The sequence below is a fragment of the Nestor notabilis genome, unplaced genomic scaffold (assembly GCF_000696875.1).
Source record: "Nestor notabilis isolate BGI_N333 unplaced genomic scaffold, ASM69687v1 scaffold24011, whole genome shotgun sequence".
Taxonomy (NCBI): Eukaryota; Metazoa; Chordata; class Aves; order Psittaciformes; family Psittacidae; genus Nestor; species Nestor notabilis.
Genome location: NW_009913702.1, coordinates 1 through 13,659, shown reverse-complemented (window position 1 = coordinate 13,659; position 13,659 = coordinate 1).

Genomic DNA, 13,659 nt, shown 5'->3' with positions numbered 1-13,659 from the left:
AAGCTTCTCTGCTAAACCACAGGGCACATCCTCTGAATAACAAGTGCCTTTACTGCTAAAAGCTTCAAAAATGACTGGAGTAAATATATAAATAATCAGGTTTCATTACTTTTTCTTAAAGTATGAGAACAAAATCAGACCTGGTGACCAGTTCAAAGCAACACAAAGGTTCTCCTACCAACTTGTTCCTGTCTAAACAGCAGCTTCACACTTCCAACATTTTCAACTACACATCAACATTTCCACATTCATCTCTAACAAATCCCAAGAAATAAGATCTAAAAATATTTTGCAACTGTGTATTTTGGGGGTGGGAGGGAAGAAGTGTAAAATATGAGAGAGAGTTTAGCAAGACAGCTGAGGAACAGCTGAATCACCACTAGCACAAGTTCTGCCCAGTCTTAAGAATCCCAATTGACCCGCAACACAATGATCCATCCATGAAGCATTTTCCAGGTCAGATAACTCTTTGCTTCAGTTGCAATTACCAGCTCTGAACTCTGCTTCTTTCCTTACCTATACCCAGCTTCTATTCCTGCAAGGTCAGAACACTGTTTATCTTGCTTTTATTCAGATCCAGTTCTTTGTCTCAGTCTCAACAAGTGGTGACTGCTTCATTTAGTCTACTATTGCTGCAGGACTCGGGTCAATATCACTTCATGCTCACACAAGCCTCACCACACCAACCAACACTTCTACCATAGAAGGCAACATTCAGATTTTCCTCTGGTCATGAGGTTCTGTCACAGCTCAAGTCATACCATGTGCACACACGAGGGAAAAGAATAACTGAAGACTTTTCAACTTAGGTGTCACTAAAACACAAGAACATAAAAGCATTTCTCAAACTTACAATTAAAACTCTTCCTGTCCCAATGGGCTTGAATTCCCAGCCTGTATTTAAATTGATAAATCCATGCAAGGTCCTTTATCTCGGACTTGAAATGAGAACTGTTCTAAGCTCAAAAACTGCAGTTTCAAACCCAACCTTAACCTTCTGTCCTGAAGAATTCTACTTCCTTATAAGGGTTTACATTTAGGTCAGAGATTGCTACAAAGAGTATTTTTTAACATACAAAAAACCTTAAAGCAGTGAAGTAATATTGTTAAGTTCAGAGATGTCCACATTTGAGATGGAAAAAGGTCAAAGCCTTACCTTTAGGTTCTATCACTTGAGAGATCACGCTGCTTCCCCAAACATGGTTGGGTTAAATCAGTTTTTAAGCTAACATGAAAGGCACACCAATTGAAAAGAAGCATTTAAACTGAAAGAGAGTAGATTTCAGTTGGATATAAAGCAGAAGCTCTTCCCTGTGAGGGTGCTGAGGCGCTGGCACAGGGTGCCCAGAGAAGCTGTGGCTGCCCCATCCCTGGCAGTGTTCAAGGCCACGTTGGACACAGGGGCTTGGAGCAACCTGCTCTAGTGGAAGGTGTCCCTGCCTGTGGCAGGGGTTGGAGCTGGAGGAGCTTTAAGGTCCCTTTCAACCCAAACCAGTCTGGGATTCTGTGATATGTTTTTAAAGTGCACGTAACTGAATTACAACAGCATAAGGAAACTGAACCAGCCTCAGGATGTAACATGCCAAGTGCAAGATGCTGCAGTTGATGTCAGCTGATCAACAATGATAAAAACAAATTTTGCACATCCCACATACATCGCAAACAAACTTTTACCAAGAGCACTAATGAACCCCAGTGTTTATAGTTAAAACACATTTAATTAATTCACCTGTTCTTGCCAGATGTATTATATTGCATATGAGAAAAAACATTTCCTGAAAGGTAACATTTCAATTTGTATTTTTCAGCACAAAAAGCCAGACAGGGAGATAGAAAACCAAGAACCACATGTACTGGACTGAGGGGATCCCCACAGCATCAACAGACCTCTACTGGAAAGCTGCTCATCCAGAAGAACAAGTAGCCAAAGCCTCTCAAAAGCCCAGTTACACATTCACTAAGCAAAGAAATACCCGAGCCTCAGCTGAATTTCTGGTAATCATCTCCTCCATTACCAGCACTAAAGGAAGAGATGCCAAAGGCTGATGAAACCGTACAGAATGCCCTGTTCTCTCAGGTCTGGAACTGGTCTCTCCAGGTAAGGATGAGGTGGATGTGCAAAGCCAACAGGAAAGTTTGGGCTGCCAGTACCTTATCTCTTCAGTAGCTAAGCACAGTTCTACTCTCCAATGCCATTATTCAACTCCTTTCTCCTGAAAAAGACTAACCTGTGCATCTCAAAAGCTGTAGTTTCAGTCTGAAATGATTACATTCTTCACTAAACTGTGTTAAAAGACTAAATCCTACAAGCTGGTCCTGCTGCATCCCACACGCTGCAAATGGACATAACTGGGTCACCTAATTTTCCCTGTTTGGCAGGAATAAGGAATGAAATTTAGTTCTCATTAATTTTTAATATGATTCACAAGACAGAATAATAAATGAGAAAGATCTATATATTACAGCCAAAACAGCCAGCCCAGCTTTGCCAAAGCAGTAAATTTGAGTTTAAAAACATTCCCTCCCTTTCCCAAGCAGAAAACTTGGGAAGCTGGTCAGTAAACAAATGGGAAACCTGTCCTGTCCTACAGCACTTGGTGCCCCTGCAGCCGCAGAAGGGCTGCTGATTCCTTGTGCTTTGCAAGGCCCAACATGTGGACTGGGCAGAGCCAAGCATGTCTGACATTCCCATCCCCATCCCTCTTTGTCTGCCTACCAACCCATCTCCTTGGCTGCACATAAAGTATGTGCAATTCTGTCCTCTTGGACAAGAAAGCGGAAGTATCGCCTTCATGCAAAACACTGTAGACTGAAATTACTCCCTAGCAAGGTTTTAAGCTAGATGTATCTACATCTGGTTCCAAAACCACATCAACACCGAAAAACCAAAGTAGAAAGGGATGAAGTAGTTTTACCTTTTCCACTAGCATTAAGGGATGCTTCCCAATCTCTCCTTACTGTTCTGATCCTGAAAATTTCATCATGAAAATTGAATATAATCCTTCCTAAAAAGCAATGTAAAAGACCATACCATCTTTCTCTTCAATTACTGACCCTGGATACAATGGTATATAATGAAAAAACCAATGCTTTTGCAGTGATCTCTCCTCCCCTTTGTTTTCCTAATTCAATTTAGAACATCTGCTACTGTGTTTTGACTCTAAAGAAAACCCAGACGGGATAAATCTCTACTCAGACTCAGTTTAACTCCTCTGTTTTACGCGAAGGTGTAAATAGCTCCTCAGGAAACAAGTTCACCAGTAAGAACTGTTTTCACTGAATGCTTTCAGCAGAGGAGGATTACAACACACCACAACTGAAATTACAGATTCATAACTATGTATTTCCCTCACTTCTGCCTATACTCTTATGAATTCAAAACCTGGAAGGGCACCTCTGCTGGACAATGCCACAGATGGGTTCATTATAAGGAACTTCTAAATTACTCCGACTCCCCCTCATCACCCCTTTAAAACAAAGAAACAAAACCTCCAAAACCAACAAAACCCACAAAAACGTCACATCCCAACAGAAGGAAAAAAAAAAAAAAAAAAGGCACACTAAAAAATGGTATGTTTGTGCATTTTGCATAAGGGAAACTATTTAAGCATCCATTGAATGTTAAAGACATGCTTATTTAATGCAATGGAAGAGCAATACGAGCTTTTCTTCCATCAGATTACATATTCCCAACACTCTGTAACAGTGAAATTCATAACTTCCCCATTTTACTGGTATGGGAAAAAAAGAAAGAGAAGCTGAAGAATTCACACAGTGTAAATTAAGGGGGAAGCAGTAAGCTGTGAGTAAATGTAATATTTTACATATTGAATCTTAATAATTTAGGGTACTTCGGGCAGCCATCTGGCAAGCTCTTTAAAATGTAAGTCACAGCTGACTACCTCTTGTATCATTTCCAGTTATAGCCAAAAGAATTCCAACGGGAGTTAGTCCAGCTTCCTTTTTTCCCCCACTTTTAATCTGCCTGGTTCTGTTTAAGGCAGCTAAAAACCTCAATTAATGGGATAGGATTATAAAAGCTCAGATAAGGAGTTATGGTGAATGAAACCAACCGCTGCAGGTTTCCTTTGCACTACACACAAATTGAGTTAACAGCCAGCATGAAAAGGTCCCTTTGACTCTATGATATCGTTATTCAAGGTTAAGCTATTAGCCTCCACAGTTACATTATTGAGTACTTCAGTGGTTAAAGCACGGTCATACTGGGAAGCTTGTAAGTGCAAGGGGATGCTGCACCTTTAAGCCTTGTTAATTTTCAAATGACATTTTACAGAGAACAGCCAGAGCCCCAGAAACCTCCCAGGCTGGAGCCTGAATCCTGAAGGCAGGAACCAGAGTCTGCAAAATCCTGCTGCAAATTTTCCTCTAATTCAGCCTGACTCATGACCTTCAGTCACAGGCAGCTGGAGACTGGATTAATTCCCATCTCCAGAGAGACGTGACAATGAAGAATTCGTAACAGCTACCTATTTATAGGTGAAGAGTAAGAGCTGAACTATCAAACGCTGATTTTTTCCCTTGTTTCTATGTTCAATGTTATCTTTTAGTTGACTTGAGAATGTGAACCCCAGGGTGGGATTCTGGTCCATTTACAGCTGGAACTCCAGTGGTAGGTTCACATCTCTCACATATTAGATTTAAATTTTTAAGAAACGAAGTCCTTCCTCTCGAGGAGGGACAGGAAACAGCCCCAAACCTGCCATTTAGTCACAAAAATCCATAAAAACAAGCAAAGGGTTTCTTCCCAGTGCTGGATCACCTTTCAGAGCTTCAAAAAGGACTTAAAAAGTAGTAACAAACTGCATTCAAAAAAGATCCCCAATATACTAAACCAGCTCTTACATCAGTGCTTAAGCTACCAACAAAAAAACCCCAAATCCTACCATTATAATCACCATTTTAATGAAATTAAAGCTTATCTCCTGACCTTCAAGCACTCACAAACCAGTTTTGTTTGGGGTGTTTTTTTTGCTGTACCACAGCAGCAGTCTCTCAAAGGAAACACATCTACCACGTCTCATAGAGTTAAAAGAGGCAGCACAGGTTTTTAGGTAGTTCACATCAGTCAGCTTGAAGCCTCTGAAATTAAATGTAGTAAGAGCAACAAAACCTTAAAAAAAGACTTTCATTTCACAAAAGGTACTTGCACTTCAAAGATGAATTTGTCAGGAAACCTTCAAAAAGTGACAACACCGAACTACAGCACTTTATACACAAATTCTATCCCAGTCAAAGAAATGATTCTAGAAGAAGGTTACAATACTTTACTCAAGATGGTCTTCAGGAGCTGGATTGCTGAGTGCTGCTCTCGTCCCAGCCACCAGGATCTTTCAAGGAGGTTCCCTCTTCCCCTATTTATAATAATGCTACAGATCTAGCCAGGAAAGCAGGCACTAATGATAGATAGCCAATGGTTTTAACTACCAGCTATCCCACACGAAAGAATTACAGCTGTAAAAAGAGGTGTTACGCATCCCTCAGCAAAACAAAACTGTATGGCAATGCTCTCTGTAATATTCTATCTTTCAGAAACAGACATAAACTTGAGATGCCTTTTCTTTTTCTGCAGAAATGAGCTTTATTTTCATATTTGAGCTGAACTTGAAGAGTAAACCAGTGAAAAAATGGAGCATCAGTAAGGGTTATTTTATCACCAGCTTACAAGAATCAACAAAGCCTTTTCAATACACCTATCCCGTTTTATATGGCATGCTACACACATTGTACAAACATGTACCTATATAACACCTCCACCTATGCAGTATCATATTTTTGGACTATTAATTATTGACACCAATGACAGAGCCTCCTGTTCTATGATCACTGCAGAAACTGAAGCAAGGCCAATACACAAACATGCAAGAGGAAGATCAAGACCATTAATTGTGGTCACTTCACCTCCTGTGATGTCAATCAGCTTTATGATCATGTTTCTCAAAGAAGCTCTGCAAGAAGTGGTAACGCTGGGTCATAATCCTCTGAAGATTTATAGATTATCAGCATTAAACCTGGGGTTTACTGGAGGTTGCCATCAAACTCAACAGGCTAAAAACCAACTTAATACAAGGGACAAACACCCTACACTCATGAAGCATCAACACTGATAAAAATTAGCTGACTGTAGAAGCAAGAAATTGGCTCAGTCTTCATAACGAACCTAAAATAAGCCTACCATGCCCACACGACAGAGTAGAATGTCAAACTGATGCACGTACGTGGATATGCCCAAGGTGCAGCATGTTTTTTCTGCTGCCTTCAGTAATTCTCAAGCAGCTTGAAATGGAACAAGAAACAGAAATATGCATGAACAAGCCAACATTCGGGATTACCAGCAGTGCTAATGGAGAAGCACATCAATGTTTGGTATGTTTCCAACTAAACAGTTTCATTAATGCTGTATTTGTATTCATGATTTTGAAATTAAACTATGTCTATAGCGCAAAAATTTGATGTTTCAGTCAACTTTAGCAGGGCAAGTGACACCATTAACCTATCACAAACCATTACAGAACAGCCTAAAATCCAAACAGGCAGAATTCCAGTAAGTATCTGTAAGTTGTTAAAACAACAATAACATTTAATTTCAATTCACAAGCAAGCAGTAAAAGCCCCCAAAACCCCAGAAGTTCCATATTTGGAGCCTGTGGTCTAGTGACCAACTTCTCAGCACCTCAAGCACGCTGCATTGTTTGATTTAACCAGAAATGGCAGAGCAATGCCTACCAAAAGGACTTCTCTCCACTATTCCCCTCACAGAAGCACCATGATATGTATTTACAGGCCTCTCTTTGGTACTCATCAGCACAGTATCTTTCTACAGATGCCTGGCATATTAGAGATAGCTTTCAATTTAAAACGTGACCTACGCTGCCCTGTAATTTATCCTGACATCTGAACATCATTAATGTCAGATTACATACATTTTACACTGGAAATGCCTACAGATCTTTTATAGTTGAGAGATTGTGGCTAACGAGGGTTTTCTAAGCAATTAAAATGTGAGCTGTTATTAGGGTGGTGACTACTTAGCATTTTAATGTTTTGCAATACTGTATCAAAGTAGAGTGTTAGGACCAGAGACTCCTAGATTAATAGTTCTTGACTACCAAAATTGCCCAACCATTGAACAACAACATGAAATATTGTTCTGGCCTCATACATCAATAAAATCTGCTGTACAATGTGATACATACATCCCTTGTGACACCTACTTAACTTGCCTCTTCAGGGAAAAAAAATCAAAACAAACAATTCTCCTGGGCTGCTTTGCCCATGGATGCTCTACAAAACCAAGAATGCAAAGAAGTGGGTTTGGATCTGAATCGATGTATGGTTTAATTTTCAAACCATCGAAGAGGTATTTTATTAACAGCTCTGAACTAAGAATCAATGCTATTTGTCTGATATGAATATATTCCTTGATCATCTTTTCTGCACTAACTCTAATACAAAACCTTTCTGATCTGTCAGCATCACTAACATTACAGGGGCAAGAGCCCCCTGCTCCTAGGACCTTCACAGAATACTACTCCTTGGGAACTTTCCTCAATAGTATTTCACAAACTGGTCTTAAATAGTTGTTTTAATCACATGTGCAAAAGGATGACAGTTCCTCTCTTCAATTAAGGACTTATTAAAACCAAAAAGCACAAGAGAAGGAGTGTTGTTACCTTTTTAAGGCCACCAAACAAGATCATGCTGCAAAGATATCTCATGGAGAGAGAAGGAAGGAAAAAGAAATCCTTGTCAATTTTAAGAGAACACCTTTAATGTTCACAAGTTTAAAACAAATTCCTAATTACACACCAGTTTTACTACAGATATTTTGATTTCTATTCTTCTTTTTTTTGGTAAAACGGGATTACAAGGGAAGAAATCTTGCCTTCAAGAGGCTTCCTATTTCTCAGGAAAAGGGATGCAATTTCCTTCCTCCCTAGCCACAATTCTGAATGTTACCTTAATTATATTAGCCTTGAACTGTGACATAAACCTGTATGAGGTCATTAGTTTGACAGCAGAAATCTCCCCTTAGCACTACTGTACAAACACGTACACATGGCCTGGAGAGCAATAAATTACTTACAATAGGGGATTTTTAGGAGTTATACCAAGTCCCAGTTAGTGCTGGGACTGATTAATCTCAGAGTACAATGAAAACTGGAAGAATCACAGGCAAGACTGAGGGTGCACACACATTAAAGGCAACCAAGCTGACCTGCATGGAAAACCACGTGGAATTGCGTGACAAGCTTGATTTATTTAGAGATCAACACTAATGAAGTTAAATACTTACAACGGATTGTTTCAAGATCTCCTAGATACATAGAATTGGATGCATTTACAGGATAAATGGCAATCATTCTCCTAAGAATGGAAGCATCATGTAGATGAAACACTACATATTTTGATTAATCAAACCCCAATATATACCAATAATAACAAAGGGTGTTAAGCCCAGAGACCATCAACAACAACTCTCAACACAAGGCTGATCCTTCCACAAGTTAAAACTACTATAGGAGTCCAGACCACTTCGAAAAGTTTCCATGAGCAGGACTGCAATGTAACCACCACCAACTAAAGGCAGAACATGGAAAGAGAATTACTGACAGATTTCTGCACTTCCCCAACTGTTAGTGCATTTACAGTACAATTTTACTGCATTTAGTTTCTTAACAAAAAGGAGTTTATAGTAGTTACACCAGAAAGCGCAGCTACCAGGAAAAGAACAATGAAGTGGGCATATTAAAAACAAGGTGCCAAAACTGCATTTCCCCTCCATGCCCAATTACAATGTTATTTTATGTTTAAAACATATTTTGTGAGAGGTAGCAAACTACGAATCATGACAGCAAAACATTAAGAAACCCACTGCAGCCCGTTTTATGTGCTTTGTGAAAGGTTTATTTTGCAGAGTCCCCTGAAGCTGCTGACCAAATTTTCAGTGATAAAAGTTCTGTTTAAAAATCCTGATGTTTCTGACCTTTGAAGTTCAGTAAAACCTTTCACAAATTCCACATAAACCAATGAGTATTATTTGGCATCTACAGACATTCCTGCAAAAAGGCATCTAAGCAGATGTGAATGCTCCTATTTTTCTCCATTTGGCATCACCTCTTAAGGTTAATTGTATTTTAAGTGTGCTATGGCCGAACATTTTTGCATAAACACTCAGTTAACTGTGTTTACCTTGAAGTCTGATACTGACCAAGCAAAGAGGCTGTCAGCTTTCCATATAAAATCCAGCACACTCAAAGTTAGGAAACTATTAAAATCACATTAGTGTGGCAACAGGCACCAAAGATCACCACAGTTACACCAACCCCTTCCATCAGTAGATTACCTTCAACTGTTTCAATATTGATGTTACTTCTTTACAGAAGCTTTGCTGCCAAAATGTAGGTCACATTTCCTTTAAGGGAACACGGGTGCATGTACGTACATACTTATTTAAAGCTCAATGAAATTAATTAAAAGCTCTTCACTGACTTCAATGTGTACTGAATCAGGACCTGGATGAGTTCAGAGGCAAACCAATTACACTTTAATTAAACATCTTCACATTCTTGTGAAGCAGTCAACTAATTTTATAGAAGGATAAACTGAGTCGGAGAGTTTGACAGCTTGGTCATGATCGTAAACAGAGTTCCCTAGTGGAAGGTGTCCCTGCCTGTGGCAGGGGTCTGGAACTAGATGGGTCATTAGGGTCCCTTCGAACCCAAACCATTCCATGATTCTATGATTGCCAAGGTGCTTCTGTATTTGTTATCTACCCTTGTAACACAGAGAAAATGGACTTTTTGAAAAACCAATTTAATTCTTGACCTACATATTGCAGCAAATAAAACCAGAGCATCCTGACACAAGTGCAATGGTTGTACAAATCTACTGGCTCTATTTCTGTTCCCCAATAGCAGCTGATTGAGTCAGTCACAGGAATTCCAATAATGCAAAGAGTTGAAATTTTTAGGGTTTTTTTCATGGCAGTTTATATCCAGATGAGATTTTTATGCTAGGGGGGTATTTGTTTGCATTTAAAATAGCATTAATAACCAAGATACATCTATATTATTATTTTTTAAAAGAAAAATAGATGGCAGATTTGATATTCTGTAAAACCTTGAAAATACTTATGAAAACCCAAGAAGTCTGATTATACTTCCTAAATTCAGACTGACATTTAAACCATCCATGAGCACTGTCACATTCTGTCACAGCACCAGTAGGCAGCAGAAACAAGCAATTACCTTTCCTCTTTTTTTTCCTTACATAATGCTTTCCCAACACCAAGTCTGAAAATAAACACCAGAGTCAGAAGTGCTCTTCTTATTCAATTATCAACTAACATTTTGAGGTCATTTTTCTGATCTTCAGTTTCTTCTCACCTATTAGCACTCCACAGTTTTGCCCATTCTGGTCTATCTGCTCTCTTAGGCCAACCGAACTTCATGGCAGGCCACGGCTCTTTAAAGGGAGAAAGAACTGTAAGTCTCACCCATTCGCAGAGGTATAACAGCAGCAACAACTAAATTAAATGAAGTTTGGTGGTAAAAAGTTTTTAGTACATTTAAAACCTATTTATGTATCATTTCTGCCACATACTCAGAAGCAAGACCATTACGCTACCAACATTTCTTAGGATGTGGATTAGGTAACAAAATGTTTTCATTCCAAAAGCTAACATCTTTAGTGCACATCAGCATCAAAACATAAAGATCTTCTGGGACTATTCACATACTTGTAAATATGCTATAGCTTTACTGGTATTAAATTAATAGATATTATACTGGTGGTTGTATTAATAGATATATACTATACCATACTGGTGAGTTATTCTAGAAGTACCAAGCTGGTAGTTTAAATGAAGAACATGATTGACCAGCTTTACCATCATGGCTCTTCACATGTTTGGAAACATAAGAGAAAAAGTAATTTACTCTCACTATCTGAAAATTGAATTATAACTACTGTAACACACCAACTCCCAGAATATCAACATTTGGTGTATTTATCAGGATTACATTTTTTCCAATTAAAAACCTTAACATCAGGTTCATGTGTACCCAGTGGTGTGGTATAGCTGCCACAGCTTCATTTCAGCAAGAAATCCCATCTGATGACAGCTTGCAACAAAAAGAAATGTAGTTTTGCATCTGCAAGTATAGAAATATTTCTGAAGATACCAAATCCTTCTTTTCTGGGATAAACTCTACTGGAAGTTTCTCCTAGCATATTCAGCAGCAGCTTCCAAAAGCCTATCTTCTCTCTGCATGCACAGCACTTGGATGCATTACTGATGCTTAGAACTAGGTCAGATACTCAGGAAGGATGCTCTGTAGTCAAACTTAGGAATTGAAGTACTTACAAAAATCATAAATGTTTATGTTGGTTACAGACAACAAACATTCTGGAGAAAAAAACCCTCATATTAAACTACTATAAATAGATCCACTTCACACAAGTTGTTTCCTAGGCAGAGCACCAACCTCTAACATCAGTTCCACCATATCAAACACATTCAGAAGTGTAATAAAGCTTTAATTCGCCCATATGCAACTGCAGGATGGTTTAAGCAATAGATGTATATCACAATGTTTGCATGGAGAGCATGTAGTAATGGGACAAGGGAGAATAACTTTAACCTGCCAGAGGGGAGATTGGGATGAACTCTTAGGCAGAAGTTCTCCCCTGTGAGGGTGCTGAGGCGCTGGCACAGGGTGCCCAGAGAAGCTGTGGCTGCCCCATCCCTGGCAGTGTTCAAGGCCAGGTTAGACACAGGGGCTTGGAGCAACCTGCTCTATGGAAGGTGTCCCTGCCTGTGGCAGGGGGTTGGGACTGGATGAGCTTTCAAGTTCTTTCCAACCCAAGCCAGGCTGGGATTCTATAATTTATGAAATCAATACAACTATGGATTTCCCATAAAATTGGAATTCAGAACTTGCTTTCTGTGCAGCCCTAATACTCACCATTACTATGTTGTATTGTCTACTGAAATGCATGATTCCTGTTAAGACAACAGGCAGAAGCATCAGGTCATTCGGTGAGCAAATCACCTTCTTTCCCCACACCCTTACACTGCTCGTGCAGCACATGGAGCTCCTGTGCTCAACTGCTACCAGGCATTCAGGCAAAGGACAACCATGGTCCATCCACTACGTATTTATTACAATGACTGCTATCAGGCTATGGAATGATTTTCCTGGTGAAGATTTCAGTATTTTCCCACTTGGATGTCAAAAAGAATCCTGCAAGCACTTTCATGTCCTAACTTTTCATAACTTTGGTCTCAATGCTTAAAATGAACTAAAAGAGAACAGCTGCTACTTTGAAGTGATTCTGGGTAAGCTGTAAAACTTCAGCCAAGTTAACTTGTTCAAAACAGCCTTTGCTGTTGCATTCGTTCTATCCCATATGCTTCCTTGTAGACTTACACTGTTCTGATGCATACATCAACTAAGAGAATGCAAACCCATTTACCAACAGTTGTAAAATATGAAGCAACTTCCACTGAGATGCCAGAGACACAGTAAAACAGATTAGCTTATTCAACTAGTGGCAAAGAGCAGCCTCAATGTACCTGAAGCACACCTGCCACCATCTGCCAGCCAAATCTGTTTGTCAAGGTAAACAGCAGCCTTTGAATTGATGAGAAAATAAAACATTTAAAAACAGTATTTAAACTGCATTTAAAAACAGTAATGTGTTGCTTTCTGTATGCCCCCTCACCTGGAATACCTGTAGGTACAAAACGAACCCCCTGAAGTACATCATCCAGCCTCACTTTTCACTGTTTAGGTAGCATTTCTCTTTCAGCAGACTATATCACATCATATATGAGCTCCAAAAATACTGAGGGCAAAAGACATTGACAGCTTGTGAGATCAGCAGCCAACAAAAACTAACCATAAAATCTTGATTTTGTAAATGTATTTAAATATTATGATCCTAAAATACTCCACGGACATGCCTATCACCATACTGTAGCCAACACGGATCAGAACACCCAACCAGTGTACCTAACTTGCCTTAAAGCCTGCTGTTTGTGGAGTTTGGTGGTTTTTTTCTAAACCACCACATCTGCAGAATGTCTTGCTCTCATCTCGCAGAGCATCAAAGCTGATTCCGTTCAATGTGCCAAGATGAGGAACCGTCAAATAAAAGATGATATACAACAGAGCAAAACATTCTCTTCTTGAGGAGAAAGCAAATGCAAGTCTGAAAGTCAAATGTACCCTGATAAATCACATCTGGACGTTGAGCAGGAACTAAGATCATCTCTCATCTACTTCTGGAGTACTCATGTATTCTGATTTGGAAAATGATGCTGCTCCTCTCTCCTGTATCTTTCCAAGAGACATGTTAACTATTGTGTGCCAACAAATCCTGTCCATCTTTACACTTAATTACGGAGCCCTGCTTCAGAGGCTCTAGAAACACAATTTTCAGCCAAGGTGGAGACTACCTCCCAGCGAAGTCCCCTGTTAAATACCGGCCGAGAAGCATTTTCCCACGCGAGGTACGGCAGCACCACACACTTTCCGCACCACAACCCGAGGCTGCCCTGAGCCGGGGCGTCCCGATGTTGTGTTTTATTGCCTGCGGACGTGACACCTGCCCTCCCGACGGCTCCAGCGCCCC